The 26,059-nt window shown below is 42.7% G+C and overlaps 1 long non-coding RNA gene and 5 other non-coding genes across 6 annotated transcripts; all 6 read right to left on the reverse strand.

Annotated features, from left to right (window-relative positions):
• Nucleotides 1-729: 729 nt before the first annotated feature.
• On the reverse strand, nt 730-7,076 carry LOC101734953. The gene is made up of 9 exons (XR_001171368.3): nt 6,886-7,076; nt 5,572-5,636; nt 4,656-4,703; nt 4,299-4,335; nt 3,341-3,377; nt 2,658-2,718; nt 2,010-2,046; nt 1,324-1,376; nt 730-806 (listed from the first exon to the last, which is right to left on the reverse strand). It is a non-coding gene; the product is annotated as an uncharacterized LOC101734953 (long non-coding RNA).
• LOC116412523 lies at nt 1,184-1,272 on the reverse strand. Its single transcript, XR_004223768.1, has one exon. It is a non-coding gene; the product is annotated as a small nucleolar RNA SNORD88 (small nucleolar RNA).
• Nucleotides 2,880-2,968, reverse strand: LOC116412524. Its single transcript, XR_004223769.1, has one exon. It is a non-coding gene; the product is annotated as a small nucleolar RNA SNORD88 (small nucleolar RNA).
• On the reverse strand, nt 3,555-3,648 carry LOC116412526. The gene has a single exon (XR_004223771.1). It is a non-coding gene; the product is annotated as a small nucleolar RNA SNORD88 (small nucleolar RNA).
• LOC116412525 lies at nt 4,530-4,618 on the reverse strand. Its single transcript, XR_004223770.1, has one exon. It is a non-coding gene; the product is annotated as a small nucleolar RNA SNORD88 (small nucleolar RNA).
• On the reverse strand, nt 5,151-5,239 carry LOC116412527. The gene has a single exon (XR_004223772.1). It is a non-coding gene; the product is annotated as a small nucleolar RNA SNORD88 (small nucleolar RNA).
• Nucleotides 7,077-26,059: the final 18,983 nt, after the last annotated feature.

Raw genomic sequence — 26,059 nt, forward strand, 5'->3', positions numbered from 1 at the left:
TCATATTTAGCATTACTGTTCTTTAAGTCCTATTTGGTTTCCTACGTCAAAATCAGAATCTAAAGCTAGAATCTGGGTAGGTCGTTTACTGCTGTCATGTTGAGAATGAAGAATTTAATTTCTCCTTCAAGACACATAGTTGGCCTGCAGCAGCCATGCAGACACTTTTTACAGTATAAGCTATTTATCAGAATGCTTTACTACCCCCAACATTCTTTATCAGCTTTGTGTGGTAGGGCTCTACCAAGGTAACCCTATGGCTAAAGTACGCCTCACTCATACAGGGGACTAGTTTCAATAGGGTATGTCACTTGTCCTAGGATTATTCACTTTTCCTGGTTAAAGATGGACAAGGGACCATTACAAACCTTGTACAATACAGCCAGGGAGACCACCAAATAGCTATTTGTAAATAAAAATAGCAGAATCCATGCGTTGCCATTTGCATGGAAATAAAATTAGCTAGTGCAGTCATGGGGCTGACTAGGGCTTCCACAATGGCACTTTTATTCAAGAACTACAAATCCCCCTATTTAAAATTGCGATTGCCTAGTGTTTCTACATTATCTACTGTGCTGTATCATAAGTGCTGCATAACTGGCTAGAGATTTAGAATCTGTACGGTTATTACCAAAAATAAGCAATCCCTTTGTGCAGCCCTTGCCCAATGCTAAAAGAAGCGATGTATTGATTCAATTTTAACGTCGGCCCAAAACAGACAGCACTCAGTTCAACATTTGTTTCTTTTTAATAAGCATTTGTTTTAACATATGATCTTTTCAACACACTGACTCCTCATACCGAACCTGCAAGGAAAAAAATTGTAATTGGGTTGTGACAATCAAAAACATCTGCTCTGATGTAAAGATGTATAATATATCACATGTAAGAGGTGTAGTTACACATTTTCCATGGCTAGATACTTCATATTTACACCATATAATACAGTCCTCATACTACAAGACCCTGGCCACACCCCCATTATTTCCACCCATGATCCACACAAACCTCACCCACTTCCCAAGTCTTGGTGCCCCCTGCCTGTAGTACCTCCCCCACCCCAATGTCAGCCATGATTAAACATAAGATTTGCATTAATGTAACATTACCATGATCTAAGTTAGGATTTATCCACAATAGTGATATCTACACATACGCATAATATTCCACCCCAGCAGAAGACCTGTCCCTCAGTCCCACTGCATGTCAAGTCACAGTGGGGCACAGTTGTCACTCAGATTTCAGAGCCCAGTGCTGACATCACAGGGACAGGACTGATCCCTTTTAGCAGCTTCAACACAGCAGAACCAAGCAACAACTTACCTAGGTATAAAGTGCACGTGAGAAAATGCCATCAGATTGTAAGTTGTCCCATTCTGAAATACAAGATTTTTATCCTTAGTTTTATACAAGGTACAATGCTTTAAAAACAGATTGGGAGAAACACAGTAGTAGAAGTAGAAAGACTGCCTTTAAATCCTGCATATAGTAATGCCAAAGTCTGGCCTAAATCCACTTCATCTATTTTACCCTAACATGATAATATATAAAAACAATGTTTCACAGCCTGCTTTAGAAGTGTTTTAAGGCAACTTGCAGAAGGAAAGGGGTAATTAGGCAGGGGCTAAATAAAAACAGGACAATTTCTCATGTGTGCCACTTAACAGGGGGGGGGGGGGGAAGAGACTGAAGGGCTGCAACTTAGCAGCCGAGCACAAGATATTTAATACAGATGTGTAGTGTTTCTGGCCCTCAGACCCTCTGCATGTCAGGACAGAGGGGCACATGTATCTGTCATATGATGTGATTCAGAGCCCAGTGCTAACATCATTGGAACAGAAGTCACTGCACATTGGCACAAGGTTGTGTACTGGACGGTACACATTTAACACACAAGTTGAGAATTACAAAAAGTTACCTGTGCCTAACCCATGTCAATTTGACTGCTGAAGCTAAAAATAAATGTATATGGTGTGTTTTTGCACTAATCTCCATCCCTAGTAACTCACCCGTTAACAGGGCAGCTTGACATGAAGGTCACTGCGCCTTAAAAAGAACAAATAGTTTAGTACAATAGGGCAAAGGGTCATTTCTAACAACATGCTCTGGATTGGTATAACAGTAGCTTCTCTAAGTAAAGGAGAAACAGAAGGGCAGGCCTACCCAGTAAGTAAGGACATCATTCCCTCAGTCTCTCTGCATGTCAAAGTCACAGAGAGGCACGTGTATCAGCAAATGAAGCTTCAGAGCCCAGTGCTCACATCACAGGGACGAGAACTATCACCTAGTAAACCAGCTGTGCCTCTAACCAGTCTGTGTCATACAATGCACACACAAGACAAGCCAACGCTAATTATATTAGACTACAGATAATAAAATGAGAACTTTATGACATAAGCTGCTTATTGATGTTGTAGGAGAAGCACTGACCTCAGGGACAGTAACCTCCCTTTGTACTCTGCTGAAACTAGGGGTAGGCAAAAGACACAAGCACATACCTCTATGGTCAACCCCTGGTTTGGCTTCCTGTAACTAAAGCTGCCTCACTGCCTGGCGAAGCAATGCTACAGTTCTTTAAGTCACTGTTACAAAGCAATTCTGTTCCCTGGCCTTTTACTAGCCCCCTATGTAATATATTCAGTTTTCTTTCTACATACCTCCATCTCAATTTGTCCAAGAATGGTGTACTAAGAGATAGTGAGAGGGCTAGTGAGATACCTGCAAGAGAAAGAAAAGTCAACAGAATTCAATGCACAAGACTAGTGAAGGGGCAAATGAGAAATGCTAAACCTGCATCTTGACACCTTGAGTGTTTCACAATGACTCATCTGATTTCTCACATGGATCTACAAATTATTACCCCCCAGCCCAAAGTAGACCTGTCCCTCAGTCCCACTGCATGTCAAGTCACAGTGGGGCACAGTTGTCACTCAGATTTCAGAGCCCAGTGCTGACATCACAGGGACAGGGGTCTCGTCCACTTTAACATTATGTACAGTACAAATTGTATAAACAATGTACAACATAAAGCAGACATTAGTCTGAGTAGCCAGCTTGTAACCTGTACCGTAAATCACCAATGGAAGGTTTCAGTACACAGTTAACTGGTTGGAGTAACATTCTCTCTTCCTTTCCGTTCTCAAATAAATGTTTGGATGTGTGATTTATAATCAGTATAAGTATGCACACTGGCATATATCAAGGTTTGTGTAATAGACTGAACAGGTAAAACACAACAGGCAGAGGTGTGCTTGAGTTTAACCTTTAACAATGAGTTATTTGAAGTACACGGTCACCGTAAGTGTAGTGCATTGTCACTAATCTCCATCTGAGTACTCACCCATTAAGAGGGCATCTTGACATAAAGGTCACAGCACCTTTAAAAGAATAAATATTTTAGTACAATAGGGCAAAGGGTCGTTTCTAACATGTGACATCCTCTGGATTGACAAGATTTCAGGGTATAATGGTTGCTACTTTAAGAGAAACAGGATTACAAGGGCAAGCCTACCCATTCAGTAAGTTCTCTAAACATAGTCAAGTTATATGCACACCATTCCCTCAGTCTCTCTGCATGTCAAAGTCACAGAGAGGCACATGTATCAGCAAATGAGGCTTCAGAGCCCAGTGCTCACATCATAGGGATTAACTATTACCCAGTAAAGCCAGATGTGCAGCTAACCAGTCTCGGGGTGAGACAGTGGAATTCTGCAGCTCAAGAGCCCGGCTGGTGATAAATGACCACATTCACAGCATTCTCCACACTGCTCTCAGGGAGAAGAACTTTGTACTTTATTTCTTGCAGAACCACTGTTAATGGGCTCAAAAATAAACTTACTTCCCCCGCCCAGCAATCTGTCTCTCTACATGCAGAAGTCAGTCACATTTTGATTCAATGGTTAACACATTACTGGTGAGGGTGTTTTGAAAACAGATCTAATACAACATCCAGACAAATGGAGGTGCCCTATCCCCACAATAATGCATTAAACTAGTCAATCAAAATCTCGCTCCAAATTCAGATGGATGATCAAAGATACTGACTTTTTGCCATTACCTTTTATAAAATGAAAAATCTGACTCCAACCCCTGCATGGAGAGACAAATTCCTGAGCAAGTAACCTATTTCAGTAACGCTATAGAATTTTGAATGATCATAATTAGAATGTTTCTTATTTCCATGGGGTGAAGCTCAAATTAAAACAAACAATCATTTCTGCAATCGTTTCCATTTATGAAGTTACACATCTACAGAATTTTTTGGACCTTTAGTACATTCAGTCCTTCCGACTACATACCTCCATCTTAACATGTGCCTGAGAATGGTGTACAAGTCTGGTAAGATAAAAAAAGAAAAAAAAAGTTAACAGAACAGAAAGGACAATCTCAAAGTTACCCAATATTCTGTACCAAATAATACGTTTCTAACAATAAAATCTTTACACATCAGATAACAGAACTGCTAAAGAAAAGGACACATTCCTCTTACAAAATAACTAGACAATTCCCCTCACCCCAGAGAAGACAACCTGTCCCTCAGTCCCACTGCATGTCAAGTCACAGTGGGGCACAGTTGTCACTCAGACTTCAGAGCCCAGTGCTGACATCATAGGGACAGGGGTCTCATTGACGAAGATATAAAAATAAGAACTTACCAGATAAAGCAGACACAAGGTTGCACAGCCATTTTCTTTAGCTGTAGCCTGAAACAAAAATGGTAGGTTTCAGTGCAATAAAGATAAACAGGAATCTCTCCCTTCCACTAACAGATTATCGCTTCCTTTCACAGTTACAGGGTAGAGTTCCCTTTGTATTCTTCATAACCTTTCTCTGTAGAACATGGTTTATGGCCCCTGTCATTCTGAATATTTTAAGGAACACTTATGATGACTTACAAGAGGTGGTACTCATATTGATGTCACTGCAAGAGTATGCAATGTGTCTGCCAAGTCCTGCTCTTGATGGTGCTCTAAAAAGGACCCCCTTCTCTGGAGATGCCATTATGGTGTCTAACTGAACACTCATGCACAACTTTGTGTCACTCTGAATATCACCTCCCACACATGAATTGATAGGTTGTTGGGGTAAAATAGTAAAATAGGGCTGGAATGGCGCAACAGGATGCCAGCTCCTTATGTGCAGTCTTCCTTCTGGCCCTCAGGCCCTCTGAATGTCAGGACAGAGGGGCACAAGTGTCTGTCATACAATTCAGAGCCCAGTGCTAACATCACTGAACCAGAAGTCACTGCATATCAGTCAGAGGTAACATTTCTGAAAACCCCAGGACACAGCAGCTTTATCAAAATAAAATTTTAATTACAGCTGTTTCAGTAGTCATGCTCTACCCTTTTGCAGAGCTTACATTTATATATGCAGCTCTATCCGCACAACCTCAGCAGATAAGATGAGGCGCTACTGGTACATGATAAAGACTACAGGAAGCATATGCGGTAGTAATAAGCAAGTCTGTAGTTTATGTATACCAGGAGGTCTTCCCTCTTCCTTATATTTTTCATTATATTATTGGAGAACAGGAGCTTTTAAGGAAGTATCAAAAATAAAATCTCACACCTGTCAGCAGGGCCCCATTTCTGCTCAGTCTTTATTCCTGTGAGGCTGGAGGACCTGTGGCAGACCTGATGGAGGAAAGCAGAGGGTGAATTCTTTAAACTGATGCTACTGCACACCTCCCAACATTTCATTAAGAGGAACAAAAATATACGACGCTGGTAGTGCGGCAAAAATCTTTTGGCCACGCCTGCTTTGTGACCACACTCCACATGCCACACCCACTTTACATGCCCCAGATGTGCCAGTATAATCACTAAACAAAAAGAATAAAGGACATATTAACTTCAAAGGTGGCAGTATGACTACATTAAATTGAAGGGCATATTAACCCCAGACATGCCAGTAAAATTAATAAATGAAACTGATAAAGGGCATATTCAACTTCAGACATGCCAACAGTTCCGTGCATTTTCCAAAGTAATAAACAGGGCCAATTCCAGTGGTACATAAATTTATGTTATTTCCTTCCATTCTTAATCAGCTGAAAGCAAAACAATATTAATGTACCACTAGAATTTCTAGCCATATTAACAAGGCCTAAGGTTCCCAGACTTATAAGGGCCCCTTTTAAATGTCTGCTAGATTTTATGAACGAGCGATACGGGTGGGCGATATCGGGTAGCAAGTTGCTTTAAAAAAAAATAATCCGATCGTTTGGCTCTGTGGCCAAACGATCGGATTACATTTGCGGCCATGGGCAGTCGGTTCGGGGACCGCATCAACGAGCCGACGCGGTCCCTGATCCGACTGGATTTTCTATGCTGGCCAGTCGATATCTGGCCAATTTCAAGCCAGATATTGGTTGGCCAGGCCGCTCGTTTCTGCCTATACATGGGCTGATTAGCTGCCGAATCAGTCCAAGGGACCAATATCGTGTATGGGGGCCTTTAGGCTGTGAGCTTGGGGTAGCAGGGGAGATTCAAGAGTTAAGGGGGCAGACTTTATTCCCCAGCAGAGCAGGCACAGCAACCAATTAAATGGCAATGCCGAGAAGCAAGACATCTAGCAATGAATCCGGGACAGCGGGAAGTGCTATAAATACCGGGACTGTCCCGCCGAAAGCAGGATGGTTGGGAGGTATACTACTGAAACCCTAAAACAGCCAGCTGTGTGGCAATTAAAATTTTATTTACTTTAGACATGGATCTAAAATGCTTTAGTTTGCAGTTACAATGCTGCACGGCAGAGCTGCCACCCTTTATGTATAAGTATTCCCATAGCAGCATCATCATCTTGGAATCTGCAAATTCCTGGTATATACAGAAAGTGATCTAATGAGCAGCCTGGCCCCTTCCAGTTCCCTCTGACACGTACCTATGAATGTGCCCAAGGTGACACTGAACATATCTCTGTAGCCAGTCCCATGGCTAGTAGTGAAACAGCAGCAGCAGGCCGGCTCTCCCATTCCTCCTCCATTAAGCGCTCCTGCCATGTGGCGCCTCAGCCTACATGTGCTGTGAGGGGAGGAGACAGGAAGTCATTTCCCAGCGGAGCTTCCGGTAACATGAAACCTCACCCTCCTTTGCTTAGGGATTCATAGCCACAAGCGTGTACTTAACCGGAACTTCCGGATTCTCTGACGCTAAAAAGCGGAAAGCGATTGGCTGAGGGGCAGTGTGGGCGTCTTTCATGTGAAAGCGCCAAGGCTGAATGTTGGTTGTACAGTCTGTGTTAGATTGATAGCAGTAGCATGTTGAGAGGAAAGACTATATACAGATATACACATACATATAGATATAGGTATATATAAATAAAATGTAGATTTAAAGACATATATTTATAGAACATTATTTCGCTACTGGCACACCCTGTGTAGAAAATCAGCTTCCCTGCACACAGCGCCCTGTTTAATACCTGAGGTGACACCTGATATCAGCTTTCCTAGTATCCGCCATCTTAGGCCTGCAGGCGAGGGTGAGTTATAGTTCTGCCTCAGTGCACACCGGACATTTCACTCTCTGTCCATTCGCCATTAGTTGTCTCCTGGGCGTTTACACTGTTCTTAATGTGTTTTTAATACTTCACTGCTTGTTTTTACTCACTAATTACCTATATTGGTATACATATATATATATATACATATACTTCACACGATGACGTCACTATTTTCGCGCCATTTTGTGTCTATGTGTGCACATTCACTGTTTCACTGTGTCTTTGAGAAAGGCTGCAATGGCAGCAGTTAGATGTGATTTTGTAATAAATTATTTTGATGTTGCTTAAGTCCTGCGAGTGCGCTACCTTGTATGTTTGCTACCTTATTACATTCCTTTTGGACTGCACCCGGGCATTTTTGATTACCTTTAGGTTAGTGCCTGTTGATAGACTATATATATATATATATATATATATATATATATATATACCAAACACAACCAGCACCAAGGGTCTTGTGGTTCAAACAAATATTAGTGTATTATAATTGCACGTACGACCGACGTTTCGGTCCCTTTTGGAAACTTTTTCAAGGTGGACTCTTTTATATATATATATATATATGTATATATGTATATACAGGGCCACCATCAGGGGGGCACAGGGGGGACTGTTGTCCCGGGCCCGGGCACTTCTCGCTTTAAAGGGGGCCCGGCCGTGATACAGTATTTTTAGCCCTTTAAAAATTACGGGCCCTATCATTGGTACATTGGTGGTCGGCAGGTAATTTGATTGGTTGCGCCCCGTGTGTACGTGTGACGCCAGTAATAAAAGTGAGGATACAGTGGTGGGTGAGCTGGAGAATGCAGCGGGGCCTGGAGCCTGAGGGACGCAAGTCAGTACACAGCGGGGAGCCGGAGTGAGGGAGCAGGGGGAGAGCAGGATGAAGCTAGTGGACGCGGGGGGGGGGGGGGAAGAAGGTGGGTGCAGTTGGACGCGGGGTGGGGGAAGCAGGTGGATGCAGTTGGACGCTGGGGGGGAAGCAGGTGGATGCAGTTGGACGCAGGGGGGGGAAGCAGGTGGATGCAGTTGGACGCGGGGGGGGAAGCAGGTGGATGCAGTTGGACGCGGGGGGGGGGGAAGCAGGTGGATGCAGTTGGACGCGGGGGGGGAAGCAGGTGGATGCAGTTGGATGTGGGGGGGGATGCAGTTGGACGCGGGGGGGAAGCAGGTGGATGCAGTTGGACGTGGGGGGGGGAAGCAGGTGGATGCAGTTGGACGCGGGGGGGGGGAAGCAGGTGGATGCAGTTCGACCCGGGGTGGGGGGAGTGGGTGGTTGCAGTTGGACGCGGGGGGGGGAGTTGGTGGATGCACTTGGACGCGGGGGGGGAGTTGGTGGATGCACTTGGACGCGGGGGGGGGGAGTTGGTGGATGCAGTTGGACGCGGGGTAGGTTGGTGGATGCAGTTGGATGCGGGGGGAAGCAGGAGGATGCTGGTGGACGATGGGGGGGAGTCAGAGCATGCTGGGGGGGAGCCGGAGGAAGCAGGTGGATAATGGGGGGGGAGTTAGAGAAAGCAGGTGGACCATGGGGGGGGGGATCAGAAGAAAGCATTTCCTCTAAGTGCCTGTACTGTATTAATAATAATAGTAATAAATGTGATTTAAAGGGGAAGGAAAGGCTAAGTCACTTGGGGGTGCTAAAATGTTAAGCACCCCCAAGTGACTTGAATCGCTTAGCTTGTACCCCGGGCTGGTGCCCCTGTTAGGAGAAAACAGCACCAGTACCTGTAGCGAGCGCTTCTTACTTCCGCCTTCATTAAGCCTTGACTGAGAGTCTGGCGCATGCGCTGTAGAGTGAAAAGCCGACTTCTCTGCTAAAGTTCCACTATGCGAAGGAGGAAGCGATCGCTGCTACCCCGGGCTGGGGCTGTTCTCTCCGTACAGGGGCACCAGCCCGGGGTAGAAGGTAAGCAATTCAAGTCACTTGGGGGTGCCTAACATTTTGCCACCCCCAAGTGACTTAGCTTTTCCTTCTCCTTTAACAAATCTAAAACTCATTTGTGTTCTGTGTTAAAGAGACATTTTATTGCATATGCTGCTTGGAAACTGATGGGAGGGGTCACTGGGGGAGGGGCCATTGGGGGGCGTGGGAAGAGGGGGGCCCAGAAAATTTTGTTGTGAGGGGCCCCGTGATTTCTGATGGCGGCCCTGTATGTGTATATATATATATGTATGTATGTATAACTTTATTTATAAAGCGCCACAAGGGTACGCAGCGCTGTACAATCTTACAGAATACAAAATTACACACAGGGAGGACAAGTGATATAATAAATAAATACAATAAATATATATATATATATAAGTGCCAGTGGTATGGGACACAGTAGGAAGGAGGTCCTTGCCATGAAGATGGCAGGCCATAGGGATCCCATTGCACCACATTCAACTGCTCCTCAAAGGGAAGGTGCTCCTCTATCAGTCCTGTGACTGCATGTACATTGGGAGTCCTGGCACCAAGTATGGACCTCCCTTGAGTGCAGGGTGCTGCACCTTAGATTTGCTATTAAAGGTCCAAGCAGTGCAAGGTGCAATGTGGTTGAGTACTGAGTGCAGGTGATATTTGTATTACCCCTGCCTTGAGCCTCAACACTTGTGCTTGCTAATAGTAAATGAGCCCTATAAAGTGAAAGGAATGTTTATTGAATTCACGGACTGCAGAGACTGGTAAACCACCTTCACTCCCAGTTTATATTGTTTGGTAACAATGGCCTACCAATTGCCTTCATTACCACATTACGTTACATTAGTGGGCTGCAAGGTGGGAGCCTGGAAATGTAGCAATCCCCAGCAAGTAGTGTATGGACAGAGAGAAACCTGTTTATGGTTATAGTTTTTCTCTTCATACTTTTGCATAGTACCTGACTGATAATTATACTTCATAATTAACTTGTAATTATGAAGCTGCCTCTGTTCCTCTGCATTGAATTTTGCTTGCCTATTTTAAAACTAATAAAAATATTTGAGAAAGAAAGTAGTGAACCGAGGAGTAGTCTCCTGCAGTTACAGTTTGTTTTCACTAGATGGCGTACATACAGCAGTATTAAAGGAGTTAATGATGTATAGAGTAATATTCTGAGACAATTTGGAATTGCTCTTTTTATTATTTTTAATGATTTCACTTTTTGTTCAGCAGCTCTCCAGTTTGAAATTTCAGCAGCTATCACGTTGCTAGGGTCCTAATTACCTTAGCAATCAGGGAGTGGATTGAATGCGAGACAGAAATATGAATAGAAGAGGGCCTGAATAGTAAGATAAGTAATTAAATGTAACAAAAACAATAAAATTGTAACCTCAAGTTTTTTTGGCTGCTGGGGTCAGTGACCCCCCCATTTGAAAGTTGGAAAGAGTCAGAAGAATAAGTCAAATAATTGATACGCTATAAAAAATAAATAATGAAGTCCAGTTGAAAAGTTGTTGTTTAGGTGAACCTGGGTACAAGTTTGTCTTTGCATAATCTTTATAATTTTGCCATAAAATTATTTCCCTATCTGATCCCCCATGTTCCCCTATAAGGGGGCGGCCATATTGGTGCAGCAGGAGGCCGTTAGCATTAGAAGCTGTAACTGACAGGTTGGAAATGGACAGTCAGGCTGGCAAAACAGTCAGGTTTGGGGACTTAAAGTAACAATTACTAAGAAAAACAGCCCTATCAGTGAAAAATGATGAACATGACCTATATGTAACTTTTTATGTACATTAATATTTTGAAAAGTAGTTTTTTTGTTTCAGTATCACTTTAAATCCCAAATACAAATATAGTGGCTTGGAATGTCTATTATTTGTATAATGCCAATAATGGTTCCAGGCAGACTGACTGTGATCCAGTACAGGAGCTCTGCCCAAAATACAGTGGCTTGCAAAAGTATTCGGCCCCCTTGAACTTTTCCACATTTTGTCACATAACAGCCACAAACATGAATCAATTTTATTGGAATTCCACGTGAAAGACCAATACAAAGTGGTGTACACGTGAGAAGTGGAACGAAAATCATACATGATTCCAAACATTTTTTACAAATAAATAACTGCAAAGTGGGGTGTGCGTAATTATTCAGCCCCCTTTGGTCTGAGTGCAGTCAGTTGCCCATAGACATTGCCTGATGAGTGCTAATGACTAAATAGAGTGCACCTGTGTGTAATCTAATGTCAGTACAAATACAGCTGCTCTGTGACGGCCTCAGAGGTTGTCTAAGAGAATATTGGGAGCAACAACACCATGAAGTCCAAAGAACACACCAGACAGGTCAGGGATAAAGTTATTGAGAAATTTAAAGCAGGCTTAGGCTACAAAAAGATTTCCAAAGCCTTGAACATCCCACGGAGCACTGTTCCACCGATCATTCAGAAATGGAAGGAGTATGGCACAACTGTAAACCTACCAAGACAAGGCCGTCCACCTAAACTCACAGGCCGAACAAGGAGAGCGCTGATCAGAAATGCAGCCAAGAGGCCCATGGTGACTCTGGGGGAGCTGCAGAGATCTACAGCTCAGGTGGGGGAATCTGTCCATAGGCAACTATTAGTCGCGCACTGCACAAAGTTGGCCTTTATGGAAGAGTGGCAAGAAGAAAGCCATTGTTAACAGAAAACCATAAGAAGTCCCGTTTGCAGTTTGCCACAAGCCATGTGGGGGACACAGCAAACATGTGGAAGAAGGTGCTCTGGTCAGATGAGACCAAAATGGAACTTTTTGGCCAAAATGCAAAACGCTATGTGTGGCGGAAAACTAACACTGCACATCACTCTGAACACACCATCCCCACTGTCAAATATGGGGGGGCAGCATCATGCTCTGGGGGTGCTTCTCTTCAGCAGGGACAGGGAAGCTGGACAGAGTTGATGGGAAGATGGATGGAGCCAAATACAGGGAAATCTTGGAAGAAAACCTCTTGGAGTCTGCAAAAGACTTGAGACTGGGGCGGAGGTTCACCTTCCAGCAGGACAACGACCCTAAACATAAAGCCAGGGCAACAATGGAATGGTTTAAACCAAAACATATCCATGTGTTAGAATGGCCCAGTCAAAGTCCAGATCTAAATCCAATGGAGAATCTGTGGCAAGATCTGAAAACTGCTGTTCCCAAACGCTGTCCATCTAATCTGACTGAGCTGGAGCTGTTTTGCAAAGAAGAATGGGCAAGGATTTCAGTCTGTAGATGTGCAAAGCTGGTAGAGACATACCCTAAAAGCCTGGCAGCTGGAATTGCAGCAAATGGTGGTTCTACAAAGTATTGATTCAGGGGGCTGAATAATTACGCACACCCCACTTTGCAGTTATTTATTTGTAAAAAATGTTTGGAATCATGTATGATTTTCGTTCCATTTCTCACGTGTACACCACTTTGTATTGGTCTTTCACGTGGAATTCCAATAAAATTGATTCATGTTTGTGGCTGTAATGTGACAAAATGTGGAAAAGTTCAAAGGGGCCGAATACTTTTGCAAGCCACTGTAATTGCAATTTGCCCAAATATGCACCAGTGGCCAAGCTTTATCACACAAGGTTTGTGTAAATTATCTAAACTATACTAAAGGAATTGCGTTTGTGTAAGTTACAGGAGGAGCAGTTAGGCTGAAAGCGACACATAGGTTCCCTGTGCCTTTAACAGCTTATGAAACCAGATTCCCACAAGCCGCACACAAAAATAAACCGCACTGCATCCCCACAAGCCCCATCAAAGAGAGACCATGAGGCAGGCCCTGCCCTGGGCTGGGTGGGGCGCACTTTATTCTTAGCACTCCCAGCTGTCGTCTGGAATGCCATGAGTGTAGGAACGACTTTGCTCAAAACTTGGGCCTTGGCAACCCCTAGTCACCCACAGACTCACTGGCAGATCCGCAATAACTTGTTCCTGCCTCTTTGTCCCGGAGTCAGCATGTGAAGCAACAATGCAGCAATCCAAACCAATATTAATATTATTATTGATAACGAGCCAACATGGACATTGTCTTTTACATACATATATTTATATATTCATACAGATGGGTGGGGGTCCTGTTCTTAGAATCTAAGGAGCCAGTTAACCTGCCTTTATGTTTTTGGAGTTTGGGAAGAAACATGGGGAGAACATACAATCTCCTTGTAGATAGCACCTTGGTAGGAGTGAAACCTATGACTAGGGTGGCCGCTTTTTGCGGCTTGGGAGTCTGGGTAGGGGGCGGGTGCATGGCATCAGGAGTGTGGGTGGAGGTTTGGGGTTTGGTCTATGCCAGTGATCTCCAACCAGTGGCTCGGGGGCAACATGTTGCTCCCCAACCCCTTGGATGTTGCTCTCAGTGCCCCCAAACCAGGGAGTTATTTTTGAATTCCTGACTTGGGGGCAAGTTTTGGTTGAATAAAAACAAGACTTACTACCAAATAAAGCCCCTGTAAGCTGATAGTGTGCATAGAGGCTGCCTAATAGCCAATCACAGCCCTTATTTGGCTCCTCCATGAACTTTTATGGTGCTTGTGTTGCTCCCCAAGTCTTTTTACATTTGACTGTGATTCACGAGTAAGAAAGGTTGGGGACCCCTGGTCTATGCAGTCAGGGGCAGGGTTATGATATGTTGATCAGCAATTGGCTTATCATAATTTGGAAATCCTTCTGAAAACTGGGCTGTCTGGGTAAAAAGCAAACAGGTGGTAATTCTACCTAGGACCCTAGAGCTCCAAAGCAGAAATGCTAAGCTAGCCACTGCACCCATAAGCATTGGAATAAGAGGGGGAGTGGCCCCAATATTTTTACACAAACGAGCGGGACCCAGGAAATGTTTTGATTCCCTCCTCCATAGTGCAATGATTTTCTAAGCCCCCTGACTGCACCACTGTATTGCCATATCAAATGATATACATTAGTGTGTTTAGAGTGTCAAAATAGGGGTGACGGCCACTGGTCACCCATTGAGGGCCCATGCAGGTGGGAAGAGTGGGTGGTAGGAAGTATAGTAGGGCAAGGTAGGGATAGTATAGTAGTTTGATGCCAGTAATATGTTATAAGTATTACCGAAACACCCTTCAGATGCTGTACATTCAAATATGACTCCCAGCATCCACCAACAGCTGAAGAGACATAAGATATATACATTAGCACGGCTGCCCTGCAGTCCCATGGTCCTGAGTTCAATTCCAGCTAAATGTGTTACTGCTATATAAGCTATATAAATATAAGGGTAAAAATACAAATGCCAGGGCTGCACATAGTCCATTTAGACATGGGTTATGCTAATACTAAAGAGAGCCTCACCTACTACCAATAGGTTAGACAGTCGCTATCATTTTACCATCGCTTTATGTAACTTGACCAGTAGCACACTTTCCACCTTTTATTACATTTCCCTTCATAGACTGTAAATTCACATCATCTGAATCTCCTTCATAAATGAATCCATGACAGATTTTCCATATACTTTCCAAGTAGTTCTGGAAGCCGTTTGTCCCTTTATCTGAAGCAGAGTAAAACAAACTGAAAACAACGTGATGAATCTGGGTTTCCAGCCAGAGCTCGTGCTCAGATTCTTTATGGTCAAGGCAAGGTGCCAGTGTTTGAAACAGGTCATGAATATGGCCACAGGGGCAGAGTTACTGAAACTCTAACATTTCTCATTTTATTTTATTTAAAAAATTTGAATAAACTTGTTTCCTTGAATGTCTTTCCATTTACAAAAAGTCTGAAGGGGGAAAAAAATAAATTTTTCAGCTTGTCACGTGAAGACTGCTTCAGACTTTTTCTAATTGTCGCACAAAAAAACAGCATCAAAAAGCCGAAACTTCCAAAGTTTCAAAGCAAAAGAAGACTCCAGGGAACAGAAGGGTCATCTGCCATTGACTTCTTCATGATCTTAGCAAGTTTTAGCTGGCAAATTGTCAGATTCAGATTTTTAGCTGCTTGGAACGCATAGTAATTCTCGAAAAAGTTGTGACACTAAAAAATCCAAATTGGAAAAAAAAATCCGACAGTAAATGCCCCCATTAGGTTTACATTATTTCTTGTAGTACCCAAGCTGAAAAAGTCATATCGGTGCACTAATCACCAAATATACGGATACATTTTTCTCCACATTCATGGCATTATTGTTTTATACAGGTAAGTAATCCGTTATCCGGAAACACGTTATACAGAAAGCTCCGAATTACGAAAAGCCCATCGTCCATAGACCCCATTTTAATCAAATAATTAAGATTTTTATAACTGATTTCCATTTTCTCTGTAATAATAAAACAGTACCTGTACTTGATCCCAACTAAGATATAATTACCCCTTATTGGGGGCAGAACAGCCCTATTGGGTTTATTTAATGGTTAAATGATTCCCTTTTCTCTGTAATAATAAAACAGTACCTGTACTTGATCCCAACTAAGATATAATTACCCCTTATTGGGGGCATAACAGCCCTATTGGGTTTATTTAATGGTTAAATGATTCCCTTTTCTCTGTAATAATAAAACAGTACCTGTACTTGATCCCAACTAAGATATAATTACCCCTTATTGGGGGCAGAACAGCCCTATTGGGTTCATTTCATGGTTAAATGCTTCCCTTTTCTCTGTAATAATAAAACAGTACCTGTACTTGATCCCAACTAAGATATAATTACCCCTTATTGGGGGCAGAACAGCCCTATTGGGTTTATTTAATGGTTAAATGATTCCCTTTTCTCTGTAATAATAAAACAGTACCTGTACTTGATCCCAACTAAGATATAATTACCCCTTATTGGGGCAGAACAATCCTTTTGGGTTTATTTAATATTTTATTGATTTGTTAGTAGACTTATGGTATGGAGATCCAAATTACAGAAAGACCCCTTATCCAGAATTCCCTTGACCCCGAGCATTCTGGATAACAGTTGCTATACCTGTACTCATATTTACACACCTACACACACATCTATGCCCAACCTGCCCAGACTCTTGTGTAGTGGAGCTAACGCTAGTCCACAGGTCTTTATACTTTATTAGCTGATTTTTTGGGTTGTGTAGTTTTTTTTTCCTCTCTGTAGTCAAACATTGTTTTTTGGCGTAAAAAATCACTTGGGGTGGTTTAGCTCCCCTTTAATAAAGGCATGTATTCTATAATAAAAGATTTGAATACAATGACTTGAGATGTGCTTACTTTTGTTTCCCTGTAATAGAATAAGTGTAATTGTTTGCTGCTTTGTTCCAATATAAAAATGAACTTATTTCCATGGAGCTCCAAGTAGCAGCTGCTCCTCTCCATGACAGCAGTGGCTGCAGACAATATTCCCTTTGAGATGGCCTATATCTGAAGACATTCCATCGGGGAGACAACTGCCCAATCTGCCCGTTCTGCCCAACTGCTTGTTGATCTGAGAATCAAACGTACACCCTTTGGTTATCCGATCATATGCCTTCAGCCTTGTGACTGCAGCGACACCCATATTGCAACCATATTTGTGGCTTTTATTTGAGCAAAACATTTATCAGAGGAAAAACCACTTTCATTCTTCCTCAGTTTAATGAAACCAATCTCCATCTGCCAGAACAACCGCAGGGCTGCAGGAATGACACAGCTCATATGCTCGATAGTCACATCAAGATGGTGTCAGCAAAATCAGATCACTCTGTCCCCTTGTTGCTTGCCTTAAAACTCTTTATTCCATGGAAAACTCATTTAGGCCCCACTCACTTGCTGAAACCAAACATCTCAATTTCTTTTTTGGTCCTTAATATCATCCTCATATTCTACCTGTGCAGAAGATGTTAAAAGTCTACTTCCAGAAGCCAAATCTTCAATTCTATAGATACCTTCAAGTACGACACGCCTTCCAGGCAAAATTCGGTTCTTTAATAATTGAGATGGGCTTAGCCTCTTGGGAAGCCAGATTATGGGATCCCGGAGGGCAGAAACTTCTTACCAAGTTATTCAAGCTTATTTTTAAAGTGGTACCCTCCCCATTTGACAAGGCAAAAACTAAATGGAATAATATAGTTCCTCAATTAAATGATGATCAGTGGGAACAAGCAACTGACCATATATATGACTTCCTTATAGCCACAAGGGACAGATTTATACAATTTAAATGTATTAATCAAGTATATATTACACCAATTAGGCTTTAAATCATGGGTAGATCACCAAATGCAAAATGCCCTAAATGTCACAACTTTTGTTTGTATTTATGTTTGTAATTGTCATTGTTGTAAAAGAAAAATAAACACAGGGACAAAGATCCTGAAATGGGGCCTTACCTTGGTAAATGGGGACTACTGGAAATCTTAGGGGGAGGGGGTCTGGACCACAGGGTCTTCTGTTTGGCAGTCCCCCTCCCCAGTCCCTTCTGCCCCCCCCCCCCCCCTTAGCAGAAGAATGAGGTAGCCAAGGTGGCGACTGTGCTCATAGTGCTTCTTGCAATATTTTTCTTGAATGAGTAGCTGAAGCTTCTGGTGTTCAGTCCATCCGCCCATACGTAACAACAGGGGCACACCTGTCACACATTTATGATATTAGCGGTGTGAAACTGCTAAAAAATCAGGAAAATTTAACCTACCGAATCTACCAGAATCTAGGTTATTGTTATATAATATGTAAAGTGTATTCTTTTTTGATTGCATTATCTAAATAAATGCCGGAATAGAAAAAAAAACCCAGGAAAATTGAAAAATGCTGAGAGGCGCATTCTAAACAATTGTGCATTAGGCTGTATGAATGGGTATCTGTGCCCTTTAAATAAAACTGACTTGGAAGGTACACAACAAATATCACATGGGAAAAGTTGAAATAATGTTCATTTTATTATTATTATTATTAATAATAATAATAACAACTAGGTTTATATGTCAGTTTTCCAAACCACATTGAAGGAGCAGGACCGGTCTGATAATTGTCAATCGCATATGAAGCAAAGCCCTCACTGTCTGAGAATGAATGGAATAGCATGAATGGTGGCTCAGCCACAAACAACACAACACTGGGGGGGGGGGCAGTTATAGTGACTGTCTCTACCAAATTGGCAGATATTCAGTTAATATTGTTGACCCCGACCTGGGCTGCTTGGGCAGCATAGCAAAATGTCATCCACTTTAGCAAAACTGGACCCAAATGTGAACTCTTTCACTATCCATTTTGCATAATCCACTGATTCCTCAGTGTCAAAGAAGCTGCTACCTTCTTATCCCACAAGGAGCCCTTTATAAATAGGATTAGGACTGATGGGGCATCCAGACTGCACTGGGAAAGTCTATGGCCAACCCTGGTCCACCCTTTAGCTGGTAACCCCTTTGATGCCATTGGTTGTCCCAGGTTGTATTTTGTTTTAGAAAAATGGCTGTACACTGCAGGTATGTCTGGCTTGGGAACAGGTTAGCACCACTTTTAATCAGCTTATTGCTGATGCAGAATGTTGCCTTGAGTAACCTCGGGCACGCTGCAAAGAAGAACCTGATTGTGGTGGATCAGTCACCAAGTGTCCCCCACCCGGGTGTCGATGTGCCAGTGCGCATGTCATGCCATGAATATTTAAAGCATGGAGGAATGCGACAGCAAAGCACTAAGGTCCTTTTTTCATCAAGCCCCCTCTGTTCACACCCTTTCCAAAAACAAATGCTTGGTGGAATGTTCAGGTCACCGGCCAAGAATTAGCGCTCAGAAGCTAAGCAAAAGCCTCAGTTGGACTGAGGATCCACCACTCTCAGTTTCCCCTTGACATGTCAGAGACACATGATTGTGAGCAGCAGATGTGCAGGGCTGGAACATGAATAGATACAGTGTGCCTGTTAGTGTCTGTGCTGTGAGCACAAGGGAAAGGACCTTTTTGGGGCCCACTAACATTCCTTTGTTTAATTCCCTTTCTTTCTTTCTTTCTTTCTTTCTTTCTTTCTTTCTTTCTTTCTTTCTTTCTTTCTTTCTTTCTTTCTTTCTTTCTTTCTTTCTTTCTTTCTTTCTTTCTTCCTTCCTTCTCTTTTTCTTTTCTTGTATCTGCATCCCAAAAAGACTTAACCATATGAGGCACCCCTGAGTGGGGTCAGACTGGGGAACCCTGTTTTTTTCCTTGTGCCCCACTGGCCCAGTCCAACCCTGACCTCAAGTGCCCCCTTTCATCTCCTGCCAGCACATGAGTTTTGCCTCCTTCCTTCTTCCTTTAATCAGATGAAAAAGGATGGGGAGCGTCCACATTGCCATGAAGGCCAGGGCCCACTGGGCTTTTTTTCCTATGTCCCACTGGCTCAGTGTGACCCTGATCAGTAGCCTCAGACCTTGGGACAGTGCTCCTCATCAGTCAAAACTGCCAAAGCCTGGAGTACTATTTTAGGGAGCTCTGCCATTTTGGTTCTGGTCCCTGTAATCGTCTCTCCTGCCCTGGGGGGGGTGCATGCACAATGGGGGAGCACAGAAACTAGAATCAAAATAACAGAGCAATGCTCCCTACAACAGTACTAAGGCCGGCTCAGTGAAAAGCTACACTGACCCATGGTATGAGGTTAATGATTATAATGGCCTGTAATGTGCATCCCCCCAATCATTATGCCTTTCCTTGTCCTTTAATAAGTACCGTGTAATTGTCTGAAAAGAAAAAAATCTAGTGATAACATACTGTACAGGTAAAGCCGGCCATACACACACCAATATTATCTTACGAAACCTCATTTCGTACCATATTTGGTGCTTGTATGGAGGCTTGACGAGAGGGACGATATTGCAAAGGCTGCAGATACTGGTCGTCTAGTCAATTGGGCAGGTTAAAAGATTTTGATTGGGCGCCGTTGAAGGCGCACAAGCAAAATCTACGTTTAGGGCTGAATCGTCAGGTGGAGGTTGAATTTCTATTGTTTCTACTTCCATATCTTTATTGCTACGTGTATGGCCACCTTTATTCTCCACTAATGCTCCAGTTTGGAAATGAAAGTGTTATTCTGTTGCATCCTCTCTGATTTGTAATTTTTTGGGCTTATTCCTACGATTTCAGTGTGAATGTTAGTTTTAGATTGCTCCATTTAAATGTACGATAGATATCCGAACGTTCGTCGGAAGAAGACTATAATCTGAGGTGTATGGGCAGCTTTAGGCTCCATTCTTGGTGCCGGAGTCAGCATTTAGCATTTTTAATTTTAGGCTGGAGAGAGACAAAAGAGAAACGCAAATAGCTCAAACCCTCTCCCACACACAGAAATAAATGAAAATCTGACTGCAAATTGTTTGAGACTCTCACTGTTGACATCATGATAAAAGTTAATTTTACATGAAATTGCCCCTTTAAAGAGTAAGAAAGTCTTGCTTAATTGCGTCTATTAGAAGTCTGTGGAGTGATATACTCAGCCATGCAAGCTGGAAAATACATACATATTTGACAATTTCACAGCAGTAGTTCAACTTTAAGTTCATTTTTAGCATGTTATAGATTTGCCAATTCATTGCAACTTTTCAGTTGGTCTTTTTATGTTTCATATGAGGGTTACTGACACTGGCAGCCAACAAACTATTACTCCAATTTTATTGTTGTTTTTTTATTTTTCCTATTGGCTTCCTAGCCTATTCATATTCCAGTTTTTCATATTAACCACTACCTGGTTGCTAGGGTAATTTGGACCCTAGCAACTGGATAGCTGCTTAAAGGAACAGTAACACCAACAAATGGAAGAGCTTTAAAGTAATAAAAATATAATGCACTGTTGCCCTGCACTGGTAAAACTGGTGTGTTTGCTACAGTAACACTACTATAATTTATATAAATAAACTGCTGTGTAGCCACGGGGGCAGCCATTCAAGCTGGAAAAAAGGAGAAAAGGCACAGGTTACATAGCAGATAACGGATAAGATCTGGAGAATACAATAGTGTTTTATCTGTTATCTGCTATGTGCCTGTGCCTTTTCTCCTTTGAATGGCTGCCTACATGGCTACATAGCAGCTTATTAATTTAAACTATAGTAGACTTTCTGAAGTAAACACACAACTTTTACCAGTGCAGGGCAGCAGCACATTATATTTTAGTTACTTTTATACACTTTCATTTTTTGGTGTTACTGTTCCTTTAAATTCCAAGCTGCTGAACGCTAAGCTAAATAATTAAAAAAAGCACAAATAATGAAAAAAAGACCAAATGGCAACATACTAAACGTTAACTTAAAAATAAACAACCCATTTAACACTTTTACCTCGGTATCCCTATACTCCGGCACTACAGCTCCCAATTGACTGGTTGGCACTGAGAGGTGCAGGTAACAGCCAAAATTCCCCTCCTGGATGAAAGAGAGGCTGAAACAAGATGGATACCTACTGCAGAAAAGTAAAATGATTCTTTGCCTGCTGGATATTTTCTATAATTTTTTTACAATCCCCTCTTGGATAGTAAAGTGCCAATTGCATCCTGACCTTAGGAGATTATTGTTTGTAATGGCTATGTCATTTCTTTATGGTTGTCTGCTGAAATATTCATACAATCACGGCAGCACATAAACAGAACCCATTACTGGAATGACTGTTAGATACTAGGTCTGCATTCATAGCGGTGCATTTAGATTTACTGGAAACAATCCTTATGGTGCATGTCTGCGAACACTACTCATTCACTGCATATAGATGTTATTGCATTTAGTGATTGTGTATCTCTGTGTAGGGAACATAGAAAATACCTGAACTCTTTGCTCCATTGCCAAGATGCTTGGAATAATTAAAGGCTCTATCTACTCCTTATTACTGCAGTCTTAGAATTGCTGTATGAAATAGCTGGGCAGTGCCAGGCATGTTTGCGCACTCAGCCCCAGGCAGATCAGTAACAACTACCCACACTTACACTGCTCCAGTGGAGCTTACGGTTGCGGGAGTTCTGAAAGCAGGGTCGGACTGGGTCGTCGGGACACTGGAAAAAAAACCTGATGGGCCCCACCGACCCGATCAGTGGATTCCAAACTGTAGGGCTCGGCACTCTGGGTGGGGGGGCTTGGAGCAGTGGCAGGAGGGGCTCAGACTAAAGACCAATTAGGGTGAAATTTGGGGTGAAACCGTATTTTTCACTTTCACCCATTGATAAATAGAAAAGAAGAGTGGTGGAATCTGACTCTGGTGAACTGTGGTGAACTGTGGATAAATATGCCCCTAGGACCAGGGGATATTTTGCTCCTTGTGTAGCCTGAGGCGGTCTCTCCTATGCCACCCCCGTGCTTATCTTTTGTGCACTTTAGATTGTAAGCTGTATGGGGCAGGGACCTCCTTCCTACTGTGTCTCATACCACATGGCACTTATTCCCTGTGCATTTATATATATTTATTGTATTTATTTATTATAACACTTGTCCACCCTTTGTGTAAGTTTGTATTTTGTAAGATTGTACAGTGCTGCATACCCTTGTGGCGCTTTATAAATAAAGTTATACATATATACACTTTGACAGGGGCAAGCAGTGGTGTAACTAGTATGAGCCCCCCCAAAGAAAAATCTTTGGACGAGCCTGGTGTACAGGGACTCCCACCTGGCCTTGCATCTGCCCCCTCCCCACCTGTGCTCCCCTCCCATCTGCTTCGATCCCTGCCCATAGGTAGGAGAGCAGCTGGGGTGGGAGATTTATTTTCAACTATAGAGGAAACAAACCCCACGTTCTGGGCCCCCTGCAACCACAGGGTTTGCTTCCTCTATAGTTACGCTGCATTGCTAGTCCCCATACCTTATAGCAGTTATATATATACATATATATATATATATATATATAAACTGTACATTGCTGTATCAGCTATTTAGCCATAGTTTGAAGGCTGAGAGCTCATAAGGCTGGGCCTGTGGCATTACCAGTAGGGGGCAGGCTACCTATCACCTTAACTTGATATATGAGTGCCTCTTTGCTCTGCCTGCAACTGGGACTGCAGTGGGGTTATTAGGGCAGTCCTGTAATACTTAATAAATATTCATGTTACAACCCGTTGTGCAGATTGTATTATTTAGACTCCTTTCTAAGTAGCACTTTATTTTTGCTGCACTGAATTTAGCTTTTTTTATTTTTCCTTTTTATCTGCGACTGTTTCTACAAGGCATGAACAGACAAGTGGGGAAAATATATATATCAAAGGCTGAATAGACGAGTTGGCTATTAGAGAACTATTAGAGATCAGAGCGACAGAGAGTTTTTCTTTTGGGGAATTCTGCCGGATTGTCTGCGATGATAAATACGCCCATTGTGGTACAAAAAAAGCTCCTAACAATAACAGCTCCCAGAGGAAGAGGAAGCCTGCAGGGAAGCGTATGGAAGTCTCTCTTCATGTACAGATGTAACGCAGAGCTCCATGATATTATCCCGCCTTAGTGCTGAGGCTGGATCTGCAGGCATTTGGCTTCATAGCACTCTTTCCATGAGCTCTGGCTGCTTGTGAAGCTGCTTTCCCCATCTGACACTGTCTAATATTACCCCTCCTACTCCCCCTTCTGCCTCCTCCTCTGTTGGCCATCTCTAGCCCCAGCTAGCTGGCAGGCAAGTCTAAAAAGTCATCATCTGTAAGGCACAGACAGGCAGCCGGAGAGGGAGAGAAAGGGACTGCAATCAGCAAAGGATCTGGTGAGTTCCCTTCTTTATTTTCCCTCTATTCTGTCTATGTGACCCACCCTAAGAGAGGGTAGGTGGCTTTGATCTTGGGACACGTTCAGTTGCCGCCAACTTTGTGAATCTTCAGTACAATCCCTGGGAACTTGGTATGGCAGCGATGGATGCCAAGGTGGAAACCTGAAACCCTGCCCATATACCGACAAAAGCCACCAAAGGGATATTCTCCCTCGGAAAGAGACTGTGCTTAACTTGTCTGCTCGTTGGAAATGAATCTCTGCTTTTCACTTCTCTTCACTTTTATTCATTTGGTAAAGATTTGCAATTGGTATTAATCCAGGGATACAGAAACTTTGTGAGACTCCACTCCCAGTAACCCCCCCCCCCGTGCCAGCCGTAGGCAGGGAGTTGCACCTCAGCAACAGCTGGAGGGCAGCAGGTTGGGCAACCATAGGATGGAAGCTCTTTTGGACAGGGCTCTTCATCTCTTGTATCGGTTATTGATTGCTTTATATGTTACTCTGTATGTCCAATGTATGAAACCCACTTATTGTACAGCGCTGCGGAATATGTTGGCACTTTATAAATAAATGTTAATAATAATAATAATAATAATAATAATAATAATGAAACGGTGGTGCATTGGTTAGAACTGCTTCCTTGCAACTCTGGGATCCAAGCCAAGGAGTTTGTATATTTCTCCTGTGTTTGCTTGAATTTCCTTTGCTTGAGTATTCTTGCAATTAGATTGTTAGATTGTCAGCTCCTTTGGGGCAGGTAATGATAAATGATCAATGCATAAACAAATTATCCCTATAAAAATAAGAGGGTGTGTCTTTTATAGTTCTGCTGCCCCATCAGTGAGTTTTCATCCTGTATTCAGAGCCTTGAGGAGACATCTTTAATGGATTTTAGTGTTTTGTTTACAAGAATTATTTACAAAAGCGTTTTGTTTATTCCTCTGGAACTTTTGCTTTGTGACATAAACTCTGGCCAAGTGCCGGGAGATGGGGGCTTGATATGATTGGGGATCATAAGAAGTAATGCAAATCATTTTGCTGATAATTAGAATTATTGGATAAAAGCTGCTTTTCTCTAGCTAACATGGAACTACAGTTCTCTATAGGTGATTGATGTTGTAGCTCCAAAACAGCAGAAGGGTCAGAGACTGGGTCCTTAAATGACGGGGGTAATAACCTAAGAATATGTTATGATGAAGCATATAACCCACAGTCTGCAGAACTGTAATATCAGGATTGTTAGCTCTTGTGAGCTGGTGTTCTCCTTAACCTCAGTACAAGTATGTATTGCACTCACTGGAGCACATTTATCAGTTGCTGCCCATGGACAAGAACCCATAGAAACCAATCAAAGACTGGCTTTTTTCAGCCAGCTGCAGGTAGAACAATGAATGCAACTATGTGATTGGTTGCCATGGGTCACTGTTTATGGGCACATTTGCCCACTGTTGATAAATGATCACCCTGTTTTTCTGCTCTTGTACATGTTGCTGGGGTCACAGTGGATAAAATTGTTTTGGATTCCTTCAGTTTTGGGGAGGCACCAGAATGAAACGGGTGCACCTCCCTCCTGCTCTCTGGGATCCACCTCCTTCCCCTTAGAGCAGAGGTCACTTTACATTGGGAAGCCCTAATAGGGATGCATAAATTGTCCTGGAGGGGGCCAGTTAGGGTGGCATTTGAGGTAAATGCTCAGACTGAATGCCAGTTAGGGTGACATTTGTCTTAAAGCCATAACCCAGCGTTATGAAACTCTTCTTTTGTAAAACTCAAAGAATAAAGCGGCCCTTGTTGAGTTTAATCAAATTAATTTAGACTTTGTGCTATTTAAGTTTAGACATTCTCTTTCTGCAACAGGAGGAGCCATAGCCATCTAGTACTTTCCAAGTACCATTTATGCACAGTAGAAGGAGGAGCCGGGTTAGGACCACCCGAGTGGAACTTATAATATTTGCAGCCCTTACATTTAGTATTGTTACATCACCGCTTTGATATGTAGCCTGAGAGGATGTCAGTGGTTCTGTATGGGTCCTGTTCTTGTGCTGATCCAAAACGTTTTATA

Source organism: Xenopus tropicalis, chromosome 7 (genome assembly GCF_000004195.4).
Source record: "Xenopus tropicalis strain Nigerian chromosome 7, UCB_Xtro_10.0, whole genome shotgun sequence".
Classification (NCBI taxonomy): Eukaryota; Metazoa; Chordata; class Amphibia; order Anura; family Pipidae; genus Xenopus; species Xenopus tropicalis.